The sequence below is a fragment of the Anabrus simplex genome, chromosome 1 (genome assembly GCF_040414725.1).
Source record: "Anabrus simplex isolate iqAnaSimp1 chromosome 1, ASM4041472v1, whole genome shotgun sequence".
Taxonomy (NCBI): Eukaryota; Metazoa; Arthropoda; class Insecta; order Orthoptera; family Tettigoniidae; genus Anabrus; species Anabrus simplex.
The window spans coordinates 1,117,861,700-1,117,878,255 of NC_090265.1; the positions used below are offsets into that span (position 1 = coordinate 1,117,861,700).

General features: G+C 38.8%; 1 protein-coding gene across 1 annotated transcript in view; it reads left to right on the forward strand.

Moving 5' to 3' along the window:
* Positions 1-16,556, forward strand: part of LOC136858077 (uncharacterized) — a 151,695-nt gene that overhangs the window by 130,738 nt on the left and 4,401 nt on the right. The gene's annotated exons all lie outside the window — the stretch shown is intronic.

Sequence of the window (16,556 nt, forward strand, 5' to 3'; positions counted from 1 at the left end):
ATGAATATCCCGAAAAACAGATCGGTCTTTCAGATTATGCATAATACTTTGTCACGCCACACACTTTCACCACATCACCCTCCATACTTCCCTTCCTTCCACTCCTCCTCCCCTACCACTCCTCCCCTCCCCCCTCCTAATCCAACAATGGCCGCTCCCCAGACCTAAACTATACAACACGCTCTGTTTCTTCTTCATCTCGCGACATAGCTTTTCCGCCTCATGTCCCGCAATAAACATCACAGAAACCTGCCCCCCCCCCCTACACGTAACAATACACCACAAATACTGGCACAGTCAACCTCCAAACTCTCAAAAACGTATCCCTGAATACCAATTTTATATTCCTGTCGAGCTGAATACCGGACCTGTGAAGATTACAAGATTATTTTGTGCATCTACAGAATGGTTGTTATTGAAGCTATGTAATATAGAGAGAGACTTTCATAGGTGGTTAAATGAAGAAGTTATATCATGTTCAAGATCATCCTTTCACATCTCTACACAGTATTTAAAATACAACTCTTCTCAGAAGAACTCTTAAGGTTTCACCTTACTCTTTCCTGCCTGCTGGCTCTTTAGAAATGTGTGCGCATGCGTTTTTATATTCAGGTATCATTCAAGGCTAATATTTTCGCACTGCAAGTTGTGTGGTTAAGCTCATTTTTAATATGCATTACGATGCATTTGTTTCTACATTCGGCCCTGTTTTCATCTCCTCGTAAGATGTGTATTGTTTAATGTAACACCTTGTGTAAAAATTGGGTTAAATGAAGGAGTTATATCATGTTCATAATCATGCTTTCACGTCTCTGCACAATATTTAAAATGAAATTTACCGTTGGTCTTTATAGCTATTGTTGAAAGTGAAGGAGAATTTCCTGTTGTATATGTTTATCAGGAACTCAAGGGAGACTTCATTAGCTAGTCGGAACATAGAAAAAATGATGAACTCTTCTCAGAAGAACTCTTAAAGTTTTCACTTTACTTTTTCCTGCCTGCTGGCTCTTCGGAATTGTATGCGCGTGTGTTTTGTATTCAGGAATCATTCAAGACGAATATTTTCACACTACAAGACGTGTGGTTAAGACTATTTTTAATATGTATAACTTTCCCTGTTTTTATCTCCTTGTAAGATGTATATTGTTTAATTTCCTGTTGTGTATGTTTATCAGGAACTCAAACGAGACTTCATTAGTTAGTCGGAACATTGAAAGTATGATGAACTCTTCTCAGAAGAACTTTTAAGGTTTCACCTTACTTTTTCCTGCCTGCTGGCTCTTTAGAAGTGTGTGCGCGTGCGTCTTTTATTCAAGAATCTTTCAAATTCAAATATTTTCGCACTGCAAGTTATGTGTTTAAGCTTATTTTTAATATGTACAACTTTTGCTCTCTCAACGGTGCATGTGTTTCTACATTCGTCCCTGTTTTTATCTCCTCGTGAGATATATTATTTAATGTAACACCTAGTGTAAAAAATGGGTTAAATGAAAGGAGTTACATCACGTTCAAGATCATGCTTTCACGTCTTTGAAAAATGAAATTTACCGTTGGTCTTTATAGCTATTGTTGAGAGTGAAGGAGAATTTCCTGTTGTGCATGTTTATCAGAAACTCAAGGGAGACTTCATTATTTAATCGGAACATAGAAAAATGATGAACTCTTCTCAGAAGATCTCTTAAGGTTTCACTTTACTTTGTCCTGCCTGCTGGCTCTTCAGAAATGTGTGCGCGTGTGTTTTATACTCAGGAATCATTCAAGAAGAATATTTTCGCACTGCAAGATGTGTGGTTAAGGTTATTTTTTAACATGTATAACTTTTGCTTTCTCAACGATTCATTTGTTTCTATATTCATCCATGTTTTTATCTCCTTGCAAGATTTGTATTGTTTAATGTAACACCTTGTGTAATATGAATGCCTACACACTGGCCTATTTTCCCATTTTTTGGCTGATGATGACGCCAACACAGCGTCGAAACTAGTCCCAAGTGCAAATACATGTTATAAATAAACCTATAACATTTTTGTATTGAAAAGGTGGAACCTTTCTAGTTTTTCCTACTTAATCTTTGTCGTGAGTCCATAAAGCGTACTACAAACTCTTCTGCCCGTGAAGATCTGTTAGCTTGTGTAGCACAGACATTTTGTACAGGTACAATTGAAGGTCACCTCGTAACATTCTTTGAACTGAATGGCGCGGTATTCCACTGTCTCTTGAAGCACCCTGTGTTGACTTGTGTGGGCTGCGCTGCATGGCGACTCTCAGGAGACTGAACTGCTGGTTTACGTGGTCGCTTTTCTTCTTTCACACTGCCTTGTCCTTCAAAGTTTCTGTATAAGTGAAGGGTAGTGTTCCTTGCTGATGCCCACCTAGTCTGAAATACGGCTTGAAATTTCTTTTGTGTCGCCATAACACTTTTTGATTCGCAATAAAAGATAACTGTTTTGGCGCGCTGCTGAATGGAGAGTTGGCTGTGGTCGGCCATGGCAGAAAGCTCACTGGAATGCAGACATTTGGAAACAAAGCAGAAGTGTCACCTCTACAGATATTTCCATGAAAGAGGGAAGGTGTACGCAAAATTTTAACAATGTAGTACATAAGTTGCATGTTATATTTGTTTTTCAAATGTGTCAACTATTCGTGCGCCACCCTGTATGAGCACCTGACTAATGAATGATATTGACAACGCGTTCCAACATACACGTTTTTAACTTCTAAAATAGTACCATCCAACTACGCTTCTTCCTCATGAGATATTCAAGCTCAACAAGATTGACATTATACCACAGTTCCGGTTTGTAGCTGCCTTACTTACGACATAGGTGATCATAAGCACCTTTGGATGAACACATTTTTACAAACTATCAACCTAATGATTCATCCAACAGTTGGTGAAGTTCCAGTTTACACTTGGGGCAATTTTTAGTCAATGTATTATAGTTTTAATTGCTTCCTTGTCACAAAGTCTGGGTTTTAATTAATGAACACATTTTAAACCTGTGTAAACATCACCTAAAGCACAACTTGTAAAAAATGTTTTAAGTATAAGACCATTATGTTCAGTTTTAAGTTCAAATGTTTAATTGGATTAATGGTTTGACCTTAAGATTATCATTAGGCTGAAGATGCCCAAAACTAGGGCGAAACATGTACCTAATTAGTATATGTAACTCGTGTAGGATTTAATCACAACAGAATATAATTGTATTGAATAGGTGGACACAGTAAGTGTTATTCTTGAAAGAATTTTACTTATTGTTATCTTCAATACGGAATAGATATGAGATTCATTTCTTGTAAGTGGTATGTTCCAAACTGTCAGTGGAGAAGAAGAAGAAGAAGAAGAATAAGTTTGAGTGGTGTCTTTAAAAGTAGGAAAGATCACAATGTAAAGATAAGTTGGAATTCAAGAGGACAAATCGGGGCAAATATTCATTTATAGGAAGGGGAGTTAGGGATTGGAATAACTTACCAAGGGAGATGTTCAATAAATTTCCAATTTCTTTGCAGTCATTTAAGAAAAGGCTAGGAAAACAACATATAGGCAATCTGCCACCTGGGTGACTGCCCTAAATGCAGATCATTAGTGATTGACTTTCGATGGTGCAGTGGTCAGGTAGCCAGTATTATTTGATATTATTGGAATGCCTGCACACGGTAGCGGAGGTCAGGAGATTATTATTATTATTATTATTATTATTATTATTATTATTATTATTATTATTATTATTATTGGAAGGAACCCTTAAGGTCAATGACAGTGCATTGTTCTCCGCTTTCTATTTTGCTTTATTTTCTCTGTTTACCAAGCTTCAAATTTACCCTGGCATGAAATAAATTGACAAATACCTTCTGTACTTCTGCATTACACTGTGGTTTTCTTGATTGGGGGGAGGGAGGAATTTCGTGACAAGTTACTACATATAATTTGCATATGATTTTTTGTCACTAGAAAATCATTTTACTACAATACTACGTTAACAGGGACATGTTTTGCTCGACTTCCGAGCATCCTCAGCCTCTATGACTTTTCTCAAGGTTAAGACATAACATTATTTACTTTACATATAACTAATTTGTACTTAATTATAATCTTAATATTAAGTAGTAAAATACATTAACAGAAAGACATTTGTAAACACAATGAACAGATTAACATATAAAATAACAGTGTTGAAATTGGAATAGACATTAATTCTATTAACAGTGATGTCCAAAACATGGTAAATCCCAATGACAGTGAAAAGATTTGGCTAAAATTCTCATAAAGTTCTTCGTTTTTATTAACTCAATGGTTAATGAGCTATTGTATTGTGCTTCTTAAAATTTAAGTCATAAACCTTGTTAAAATTCAATAGTATCTGAGGGTTAAAAGTCCCCTTAAGCGGGGAGCTCGGTACACACTAGCTCACTCTCAGGTGGGGAGCGATTTCCCTGATTGAAGAAAATATTTAATTACTTGATTAAAAACAATCTTGGACTAAAATGAGCTATCGAAGGGCCAAAAGAGAAATATTTACTTGAATATAATGTATTTAATTGTTGAAAAATTTGGTTATTTTAATTTTCCAATACTTTGTGCAAAAACGTACTAAGTGCTTTCACACTGTGAAATCGAGATTGCTTCTTCCTAACAGCAAAGCTCTGGTTTTTGTTTATACAGTAACTTTCACCTGAATATTTTAGGCAGTTTACTATCAATCTCTGCCTGTAAATAAATGTTTCTGTGTATGTAAATTGTAGATTTACAAAGTTTACATGTACTTAAAAGATATACAATGGAATAAATTATAATACTCATGAAATTTTCTGTTATGTTGGTTAGCGCTTTCGAGGGATCAAGTTTAAATAGCCTCCCTACAGTTCATAAGTGTCATAAACGGACTATATTACACTACAATACAGGTAATATTTACAGTATTTACAGTCTTCACAAGTGTTATGTCTTTTACAGCTGTTCATTATGATACACACGGAAGCAGGTCATGTTATATAACCTGTCTCGCCTTCGCATAATTTATATAATTCCATTCCGAAATGCGATCGTTTTCTTGTTATGTAAACTTTCCACCCTAGCTACCCTTTACATAGCAAGAGGTTCTCATCAATTGACATTTTGCCATCAGGGATATAAGCTTCCAAAAATTTTGCTAACAGGTGGTCAAATAATGGATTTATCTCATATATTTTGGGAGGAAGTTGTGCATTATTCAACTAATTGTGAGAGATATGTAAAAAGCTGTGGAAGAAAATCTAATAATAATAATAATAATAATTATGTTGTTGGCTTCACGTCCCACTAACTACTTTTACGGTTTTCGTAAACACTGAGGTGCCGGAATTTAGTCCCGCAGGAGTTCTTTTGCATGCCAGTAAATCTACTGAAAAGAGGTCGACGTATATTTAGCACCTTCAAATACCACCGGTCTGAACCAGAATAGAACCTGCCAAGTTGGGGTCAGGAGGCCGGCCAGACCACTCAATTTGGCGAGAAAAAATCTCTTCTGTGTCATCAGCTCATAGAAAATAGGCGTAGTGAACAAGCGATTGCGAGAAATAGTGTCCTAATTTAGGTTTCTGTACAATCCCCTGTGGCAACAGAATGGCCATAAGAAGCTTTATTTCGTCCTTATTTTCCCGGACACGGTCTTGTTCTTGATTCCTTCCTTTCATCTTACTAAACTGGGTTTTATGTGCGATTTCCTGCTCGGCATCTTTTGTCTGTTCAGCTATGTCCTGGCATATCTCATCATAAAAAAGTTATTGAAATATTTCGCTCAGATTTTTTTTCCCTAAAACACTCTCTTTACATCATCGTAGAAATTTGGATCAAAGCAGGAATTTCTTTCTCCATTTGCAGTATAAGTTGACCAAGAACTTGCAATGGTTGGATTGTAATCAGTATTATCGTCACAACTGTCACTGTCATGATCGCTACTTGAACTGGAATCGAACACGTGTTGTCTCTATTGGGACTGCTGAGCATTCATATCAGCTACGCCCAAACCCTGTATATTCGAGCCTGCAGTACTTACTCCAGGTAATTTTCTATCACTTCCGAATTCCCCTTCGGCAGAACTTACTTCACTAATATCACAATTCTTGCCACTAAATTCCAACATTTCGTTTATCTTGACCCGTAAATCATCTTCCTCCAACAATGGGGCCGGTAATTCGTTATAGATATTTTAGCGGAAAAAAAAAAAAAAAAAAAAAAGGATCGAATAGAACCCTGGTCTCAGCAGTTTGGACGGAAATCATGAAATATGACTATTACGGATGCGTACGATAATAAAATGTGTAACTCGTGATAAACTCACACTCCAGTCGTGAAAGAAGAACTCAAGACTTGGGGATAATAAATCAGGTCACAGTTCTAAAATGTCATCAGAGAGGTCTGTTTAGTGCCATAATCTCTAGAAATCCCTTCTACAGCGATATTATTGCATCCGAGGGACAATTAGGCGATGAGTTAAAGCTTCAGCGCGGAGCTATTAGGCCTTAGGTCGTTCTTGCCCGGACTCAGCTGCGTTCTTTATGTTGCAACTCATGGATGACACATTGGTATTGGGAGAACATAGTTGAAAAAATTAACATCAGAGGGCAGACTCATCCAGAATACGCTGCTGAAAAGGAAATAAACCTCTGCAGGCAGGCAACTGAGAAAAAAAAATTTGAATCGGCAGATATATCCGCGTTCCCCACCGAGCAAGCGACTTGCAGCCACGCATCTCGCCGCATCGCCCACCGAACGGGTTAATGTACCTGTTGAGATGGTGAAAAATGTTCTGCGTCTCGTATTAATTTGATGCTTGCTGCAATAATTTATTGATTGTGGACGGCTAGGTACATCTTGTTGGTTGTTTCGGCGAACTAGTCTTGAATTGACCAGTTGATGTGTTGCTTGGGAGTTGTTCGATTTCTTTTTTAGAAGCTTGGTCAAAAAGGACTTCAAATCTGAGAAACTGGATGTTGAAGTATTATCCTTTATGACAACCTTTATGTGTTGGTGCCCTTTGACTGCTGCTATGATGCCTCGCGGTGCTTCATTAGTAATCATTAGAGAGAAGAAGCAGAAGCACGAAAGCAAGCAGTCACCATGCTGCAACAAGCACCAATATATAAAGGTTGTCATAAAGGATAACACATCAACATCCATTTTCTCAGATTTGAAGTCTCTTTTGACCAAGCTCCTAAAAAGAAGACGAACAACTCCCAAACAACATATCAAGTGGTCAGTTCAAGACTAGTTCGGAGAAACCACCAACAAGATGTACCTAGCCATCCACAATCAATAAATTATTGCAGCAAGCATCAAATTAATATGAGACGTAGAACATTTTTCACTATCTCAACACATACATTAAATTTAAGACTTTTAAGCCACAGATGCTATTGAATTTTAACAAGGTTTATGACTTAAATTTTAAGAAGCACAATGCAATAGCTCATTAACCATTGAGTTAATAAAAACAAAGAAATTTATGAGAATTTTAGCCAAATTTTTTCATTGTTGTTGGGATTTACCATGTTTTGGACATTAGTGTTATATAATTAATGTCTATTCCAATTTTAACACTGTTATTTTAAATGTTAATCTGTTCATTGTGTTCACAAATGTCTTTCTGTTAATGTATTTTACTATTTAATATTAAGATTGTAATTAAGTACAAAGTTATAGGGGCTGCCTGGCTGAGGCCGTAAAGACGTGCTCGGTTCGCCCGGAAGGACGTGGGTTCGAATTCCCGTCAGGAAGTCGTAAAATTTAAGAAATGAGCTTTCCACTTCTGGAGGTGCACATGACCTTGAGGTTTACTCAGCCTACACCAAAAATGAGTACCAGATTAATTCCTGGGGGCAAAGGCGGCCAGGCATAGAGCTAACCACTCTACCCCATCATGTGCTGAGATTAACAATGGTGGAAGCCTTTACCTTCCACTACTCCAAGGGCTCCATGGCCTGTGCGGAGGTGACTTTGCTTTGCTTTACAAATTAGTTATAAGTAAAGTTAATAACGTTATGTCTTAACCTTCAGAAAAGTTATAAAGGCTGAGGATGCTTGGAAGTCGAGCGAAACATGTCCCTGTTAATGTAGTATTGTAGTAAAGTGATTTTCTAGTGACAACAAACAATCATGTATTGAATAGGTGGAAAATAAAAATCATATGCAAATTATAGCAAGTTTCAGTATGGGTCTAAACATGAGAATTGTTACCTCAGACCAAGGAGACTCTTGAAAGTGTAACTGTTTTTCTTTAAAGTTGCATTACCTTTCAACAGTGGTGCATTATGTTTCTTTCTGCTTCATATTTGCTTTGAACTTCATCAAATTCCTGCCCTAGCTTCTCAATTTCTTGCTCCTTTGACTTAATAGTTGATTCAAAGACAGTTGTTTCTTTTAATTTTTGTTTTATTTTTGGTCACAAATATTTCAAAGTGGAGAGTGTTCTTCTGAGACCTTCCCTTTTTCCTTTCCTCTGCTCACGTTTGGTTTTAAAATTGCAATAGAAAATACATACTGTATTTATGAAAACTTTTAAAATCCTTTGAGTAAATTCCTTAATTAAAATGATAATTATGAGGTTTAATGCTTGCAGGGACTCAGGGTATTTATGCAGGGTGATTTTTTTCCACCGTGTACAAACTCTAGGGATTGCTCGATGAGAGGTTATGGAACAGAGAAGGTCTAATGTCCGGAAATGCATGGTTTGTTTGTTAGAGACCATTTATTCAATCATCCTTTGTTACAGACGGCAGTCTAATACGTGCTGTACCATGCAGCCACAGTTACAGTATGTATTGAAAATAGTTTCCATGTGCCTCAACGCATGCGTGTACGTGCCGTAGCATGTTCTGTCTCACACGTTCACATCAGCCAGGCTGCATCCGAACAGTGTCAAAGACAGCGAAAATACGCTGCTCCAGTGTTTCCTCATCTGGAATAGGCTCTGCATACACGATACTTTTGAGATGGCCCCATAACCAGAAATTGCATAGGTTGAGATCTGGTGAATGAGCAGGCCATGCAACTGGACCTCCTCATCCGTTCCATCAACCAGGGAAGACACGATTGAGATGCAACCAGATGTTCATGTAACAACCACAAAACCCTGCGAATCATCAATGGTACATCTTCCAGCAGGGGAGTCAAAGTCACCCACAAAAAACGCCGGTAGTTCCAGCCTGTTAGGCGACGTGGAAGGAAGACTGGTCCCAAAACACGGTCGCCAATTATCCCGGCCCATACATTCTTGCTGAAACGCTACTGATGATTCATTGGCACCAAACCATGTGGGTTCTGCATACAATCCCACAGATGACTGTTAAGGAAGTTGAAGATACCAATCCTCATAAAGGTGGCCTCATCTGTGAATAGGACGGATGCCACAAATCCCAGAATCGTGGTTGCCTGGTGAATAAACCAGTGACAAAACTGCTCCCGATGTGGAAAGCCTGTCGCTAGTAAGCCCTGTTCACACTGTAAGTGATAAGGGTAGTAACAGTTGTCATGGAGAATGTTCCACATGGTCGTCTGGCTTAACCTGTACTGGCGGACCAACTGCCTGGTACTGACACGACGGTCGCCTTCCACAGGGTTAATTACATTTTCCTCCATGTCTGGTGTCCGAACAGGGCCGGTACATCCTTCAGGATATCATGCTTCCTTAAACGATCCTGTCTCAGACAAATGGCAAAACACTGTTGCAAGCATTGAATCCTGTGGTGGTTGTTGCAGGGATAGGTCTCTCGATACAACCGTGCTGCCCACTGCCCATTGCCATTTGACTTGCCGTAAGTAAACACCACGTCGGCAAGCTCTCGAGTCGAATACGGACCCATTGCGTACAACACTGTAACACATCCACTACCCGTTGAGTCAGCACGAGAAGTGACTCGGACACAGTGGTACCGCTGACTATGGCAGGAGAGGGCGCTAGGGCATGATGTATGAGGAACAGTACCACCCTCTAGGAAGAAACCACGCATACTGTACTGTGGCGGCACAGTACAGCGCGTATTGGCATGCAGTCCCTGCAACGAAGTATGATAGAATACATGGTTGCTAGCATGGACACCATGCATTTCCGGACATACGTTCATTAGACCATTTTTGTTCCGTATCCTCTCTGTGGGAAATCTTTCATGAGACATTTGTGAGGGTCCGCACTCCACAAGTGTGTGAGATTCCTACTCTCTAAAACCCACACGCCCTTTTCCCACGAAGTACCGTATATCTCCGCCCCCGAACCGCTCTCGTATTACTTCAGGGTGGTGTCGTGCTTGTAATTTCTCAGGTTTCTTCCTCCTTTATTTCTATTTTACTGCCGTTCATGAGCATTCAAATCCCTCTTTTTCTGACGCAGGATGCCTTCTACATATACTGTTACCTGATCCCAAGATTCTTGGTTTCGTAGCATCACCTGCAGAATAGTTTCTGCCATCAATACTCCTTGCTCAGCTTCTAAATATTTTCTCTTTGTTGACCAATGACAACATACAAAATATGTTTAAAGTACATCGACAACATCATTGCAATGAATATGCGCCTAATCTCGCTCTATCTACTCTGTGTAGAAATTTCTGGAAGTATCCATGACCTGTCAAGAGCTGCGTAAGATAAAAAGTTAATCTCACCATGAGCTTGTTTAACCCAATCAGCTAAACATGGTATCAGCTGCTTAGTCCGTTTTCCTCGAGGATCTTCCTCCCATCTTTGCTGCCATTGTACCATTCGTTGCCTATAAGCTAGCTCCTTAGCACGTTTCTTTCCAAGCTCCCCTTGAGTTTGCCAGATTTGCTGTCTCTCTAAGGTAAGTAAATCAATCGGTGCTACTGCTGAACCGCAGGTTTAAGAACCGCATGTTCGGATACTGTGCGATATGCGCTTGTAATATACAAAGCTGATCTCCGCTGTACTGCAGCTATCCTTCACTGGTATTTTTCAAACTCAGAGATTCATCCCAGACTTCAGTACCATACAGAAGTGTCGAGTGAACTATCAACATCAGAAGTCGTCGTTTGCTAGACTTTGGACGTTTAACGTTGCTCATTAATCTGTTCAGCGCAATCATTGTTTTCACTGCCTTATCCATCACCCATAATAATAATAATAATAATAATAATAATAATAATAATAATAATAATGATAATAATAATAATAATAATCACTCTTCTGTAGGTAGTTCTACTCAATATTTGTTGAGAGGAAATGGCACCTGGCTTCAACTTCTTTTTCAGTGGCAACCCTAAAACTTCATTCTTTAAATATCTTTCATGATTGTAAAGAAGGAAATGAATGTACCATACACGTGCACGATCAAAATATATGTTGTCTTTGCATGTACGTCTCAGAATCTTTCCCTCATAATTTCCTTGTTTTTAGGAAACGTGTGAAATGTAACTTGTGAGTTGTTCTTGCCAGGTCGAAACGGCATAGTTATTATGACAACCCATGCTGGTATTCAGTATGGAAAATAAAACCAGTCATGGCTCTGGAGTTTAATAGCATGATGATCATTTACTTTACAACAATACTGAAGTCAGATACGACCAAATAAATGAAACAATGGTCATAAGAACGTCAGCGTTAGCCAACAGCAACATAAAATGTGTGGTAACTTAAAGGCTTGCACTACCTCTTGAGAGTCCTTTTGAATTGCTGCATGTCAGTTTTCTTAATTGCTCTCAGCTTGTTGGGATTTTGGATTAGTTAGCCACTCCAACTCCCAGGATGCCAAGATTGTTAGCTCACTCCAATAACTTTTCACAGTTTACTACAGAAAAGCATCCTACATACAACTTATTTTATGGTACAGTTTTACAAACCAAAAATAAAACCTTTGAAAATGTCCTTTCCTGGTTCTTGTAAGGTCCTTTTGGCCAATATCTAATAATGGTGTGATACCTTGAGGTTTAGTGGTAGTGACCCTATCTTTTTTTTTTACCTGGATGTCATGGCTGGTTCTAAGTCCACTCTGTCTATGTCTGGTCTATAAATCCAAGAATAGTGGCTGAAAGGATTTGTCATGCTGATCACGTGTCGCCTTGTAATCTGCAGCCTTTTGGGCTGAGCTACGGTCACTTGGTAGGCCAAGGCCCATGTGGGCTGTAGTGCCATTGAGTTTGTTTCTTTTGTGATATTTCGTGAAACATTTCTGAACATGCAGGGTTAATTTTCTGTTGCAGGTCACAGGAACAAAATGGAAGTTGGCATATTTACTACCATTCAATGTAGCACTTGCATCACAAGAATGTAAATGTCAACTTTTTTTTTTTTTTTTTCTTATTCACGTGCCGGGTTGAATGGCTCAGATGGTTGAGGCAATGGCCTTCTTACCCCATGGCAGGTTCGATCCTGGCTCAATCCGGCTGTGCTCAAATACATCAGCTGCATGTCGGTAGATTTACTGGCACATAAAAGAACTAATGTGGGACAAAATACTGGCACCTCAGCATCTCCAAAACCTGTCAGAAGTAGTTATTGGGATGTAAAAAATAACATTATTCTTATTCAAGTAAAAAAAAGAAAGAAAGAATGCATAATGCAATAAAAGCTCATTCATTTTAAAGAAATTTGGGGAGAAGTCTACACCAAAGTTTACACAAAATTTTGAATAAAAATTACACTCTCTCGGGAAACAGAAATAACTACTGGGAAAAACACTAACAACAAATTTGTTCACAAACTTCTCAACAGATAGCAGCAAAAACAGAAACATATAAAGAAATATTGTCAACATCAGAGCCACAACAACATATTTCACATGTTAAGATTTAAATGCAATAAACAATTTAGTCTGGAAATGATCCTGGAGTCAAACTGCAGAACTACTAAAACAAATACTGAAGTGGAAGACATTTATTTGTATGAGTGTGTGCTGCATTATCAGTCAATCAGTCAACGTCAGTTATATCCAGTTGGAAAATTACAACAAAGCATTCAATGGAAGAGTCCAGAATTATTGAAGAGAAAGATTGTTGTATACTTCTTATGCATATGCAAAGCCTTGCATGTCTTTAGTGATCTAAATAAAGAAGCACAATATTTCCTCTAATGTCTACGAAACCTGTCCACTTCAGTGTACATAGTGTCATTTCATTCTCACTTCTTTTGGTCTCTGCAGAATTCTGGTAATGCAAACAAAAAAAAAACAAAAAAAAAAAAAAAAAAAGCACTTGGATGGCTTCTTTGTCTCCAACCTGAAAAATAAGAATACTCTGGTAATAAAGATTTATTTTCTTAGGACCATAAAATATGTTTTATTTCTCTCTAAGAAAATCTTTAAACTCTTTGGACAACCTGTTTATCAGCATGTCTCCATATTTCACCCACAGGGTAGTAATCTGCAATCAATTCTTTGTCTTCTTCTTCTTCATTTCAAATCACCCATCTTTGGGGTGCATCAGATCAATCACTTCTTAGTTGCTTGTGCTCTTTTCTTCTCCCAATAGTTCTTCATTCTAACTGATCTCCTCCTCCTTTCCTCCTCTGATATCTAAATCGGTTTTCTGGTGTTGTTCTTAACTTGGAACCTCTTAGTTTTGTCTTTTGTCACTGTTTTGGCTGTACTATTCTTTAACATGAGTTTGGTAACCTTAAGATCTCTCATATCCTTTTCAACTTCCCTAAACCAATTGAGTTTAGCCTTTATTTTTTATTTTTTTTAAGAAGTCAAAGATCTGTTTAGTTAATCTGTCAGGATTCATTTGGAATATGTGTCCATAGAAATCAATCCTCCTTTTCCTCATGGTATCCGAGAGTCTCTCCGACTTTAGGTAGAGGGATTGGTTTCTATAAAAAACTTGTTTCAGTCCATTCCCCTAGGTACTTGAAACTCTTCACCACCTCTATTTTTTGAGCTCCTACTTTAATTTAATTCTCTTAGGAGTGTCAAGTATATTCGTCATGATTTCGTCTTTTCAAAAGAAATCTTTTCCTATCTTCCCCACCTGCTCTTGTAATTTGGCGATTTATTCTTTTGCTTCCTCCCACGTTTCTGCGAACAGCGCCAAGTCGTCAGCAAATGCCACACTCTTAACTGTGATTCCTTTGTTTTTTGTTCAAAGTCTTATTCCCCCTTTCGTTCTTGCATTCCATTCCCTCACAACTTTTTCGAGTGCACAGTTGAACAACAGAGGGGAGAGATCATCCCTTTGCCGGACCCCTGTTCTGACCTCAGAAGGTTCTAATAGTTCGCCCATGAATCTGACTTTAGAGGACGTATTCGTGAGTGTCTTCTTGATGATGTTTAAAGTTTTCCCATCCAAGCCAAACTCCTCCAAAATATTGAACAACGACTCTCTGTGTATGGAATCGTAAGCTTTTTGAAGTCTACAGAAGTCACTATATATAGTTTCGCCCTCTGCTTCTGGTATGCTAAAATGTTTCTGAGGTTTAAAAGATCTGTTCAGGGCAAGATCTTCCTTTCCTAAACCCTACTTGATACTCCCCAAGTTGGTGATCCAACTGAGGTTCAGTGAAATCCCTCTGTAGTTGTTGGGATCCGATTTCAAACCTTTTTTGTGAAGAGGGTGTATTAGGGCCATTTTCCATTCTTCTGGAATAACCTCATTCTTCCATATCTCTTCAAAAAGTTTTTGGAGTGAGACAATTGCATTTTTGCTTGCATACTTCCATAATTCATCTGTTATCTCATTTTCCCCCGATGCCTTGTTATTTTCCATATGAGTTAGTATTGTCTGGATCTCACTTATAGATGGGGGTTTAGAGTCAGGGTTGGGGGATGACTTCGGTCCACCATCGAATGCCATCTTTTGGTGTGGTTCTTTGCAATTCAGAAGTTCCTTGAAATATTCTGCTAGTATCTTACAATTGCTCCTATTACGATATGCCATGTTCCCTTTTTTTGTCCTGAAATTGGAGAGTGGGGGGGTCATATCTCTTAAGCTTCTCCCTGAAGATCTGATAATAGTTTCTCATGTTGTTCTTAGCAAAGTCATCATTTATCTTCCTGAGTAGTTGGTCTCCTTGTTCCTTCTTAACTTTCTTGATCCCCTTGGACACCATCTTCCTAGTTTCCACAAAGTGTTGCCAGGCACTCTCGTCCTTTTTGGTTTGCCAGATGTGCCACGCCTTCTTCCCGAGATCAAGTAATCTATCACACTCTTCGTTCCACCATTTGTGCTTCTTCGTCCTGGTAACAGGCGTAAGCTGCTCTGCCTTAGTTATAAGACTTTTCTCCATTTGCTTCCACTCCTGACCTCCTAGGTCGCTGGTTAACTTGCCCCAGTCCTCCTTGTTCTCCTTTATTTTTGCCGGATCATATCTCCTTTCTGCAAGGTTTTTCCTTTGAAAGTTACTCTTGGGGACGTTCAGTTTTATTTTAGAAAAATAGTGGTCCGAATCGAGATTGGCCCCTCTGAGAACCCTAACATTTTGGATTTCCTTACAAAATTTCTGCTTTATCGCAACATGATCTAACTGTAATTCTCCCGGGAGAGGGTTAGATGATATCCACGTCTTCTGCTTTCTTGGCAATTTCTTAAAGCTAGTTGACTTCAGGACCAAATTGTGCACCTGGCATAATTCGATGAGCCTGACACCATTTTGGTTTGTTCCTGTTATGTGCTGGGTAACACCCCACTATATGCCTGAACCTTTTCTCTTTCCCCACTTGGACATTAAAATCCCCCTAGAAGGATGACGTTATGTCTAGTTTAACCCAGAATAGTTCCTTCTACTTATTCTTTTTGTTATCAATGTTATAGGGGCGTGAACATTCACAATTGTATATACTTTGTTGGTGGACTTAAACGTGATTGTGGATAGCCTTTTGGATATAGACTCAAAGCTATAATGGAGTCTAATACTTTCTTCCCGATTACGAAACCTGTCCCAAGATGGGGAACATTTTTCATAACTCTTGTCCCCATCTTCCCCTTAAGTATCCTGAATCCTCCCAATTCAAAGCTGTCCTGATCCAAGAATCTCGTCTCTTGCACAGCCATTATGATGATTCTCTGTTCATTTAATATGTCTATTAGAGTCTTAAGTTTCCCCACTTTCAAAAGCAAATTTGCATTAAAAGTGGCTAAGTAGTTTGCTTTCCTGTATTTTATTTTGTTTGAGCTTCCAAGACGCTCCGATTCGTCTTTGCGTGACGTTGCAGACTCCCCAGAATCCGAATGTCTGCGTGCACACTTATGTTCACCTGGGGTAATTAGTTTCATATCACACTTTTCCATGATTGATAATTCTTTGAATTCTGGGGTGACTTCTAGAGTCATCTTTTCTTACAACTATTCACAGCCGCCACACCAAAGGCCGCCCAATTTGGGAACAGTCGCTTTTGGATTTTGATTTGATTTTTAATTTGTGGTGAACTCCACTAGGCTCTTCCGCTCTCTCCGCCGTTGGGAATCAGATTCCTCTTAAGCCTTTAAGACCGTTGACCAGGTTTCACCTAGCAACCCTAGGCAGGGGCCCTTACAGGGTGCTAATATTTGGAGCCAGGTGGACCCTCATTTTTCCTCATCACTGGAAAGCACTTATTTATATAATAATTTAAGTTATCTCTGTGGCCTACTAGCGG